This window comes from Capsella rubella, unplaced genomic scaffold (assembly GCF_000375325.1).
Source record: "Capsella rubella cultivar Monte Gargano unplaced genomic scaffold, Caprub1_0 scaffold_7, whole genome shotgun sequence".
In the NCBI taxonomy this organism is placed as follows: domain Eukaryota; kingdom Viridiplantae; phylum Streptophyta; class Magnoliopsida; order Brassicales; family Brassicaceae; genus Capsella; species Capsella rubella.
This window is the reverse complement of record NW_006238917.1, coordinates 12,604,701-12,604,967: the sequence shown is the minus strand read 5'-3', so window position 1 is coordinate 12,604,967 and position 267 is coordinate 12,604,701. Positions and strand designations below refer to the sequence as shown.

At 37.8% G+C, this 267-nt stretch overlaps 1 protein-coding gene across 1 annotated transcript in view; it reads left to right on the top strand.

The window, feature by feature from the left end:
- LOC111829542 overlaps positions 1 to 267 on the top strand; it is a 2,657-nt gene that overhangs the window by 2,121 nt on the left and 269 nt on the right. The gene's annotated exons all lie outside the window — the stretch shown is intronic.

Sequence of the window (267 nt, the reverse complement as noted above, 5' to 3'; positions counted from 1 at the left end):
CCTTTTTCTGCCTAGCCAAGTGAGTTTGTTAAGACTTGCACAACCAGATTCATATACTTGAATAATGAATGTTAAAAGGAATGAATGATTTGAATGCATGTGTAGATCAAGGGATAGAATCAGTTTCGGATTTGATGAGTTTGTCTAAAGTCGTTAAGTAAAGTTCTCTCAGCATGCATCAAAGACTCAGCAACCAGGCCATTGATTTTAACTGCTCTATCTTGCAAGTTACAGGTTCTGAGACCCCATTTTCAAACCTCTCTTCCA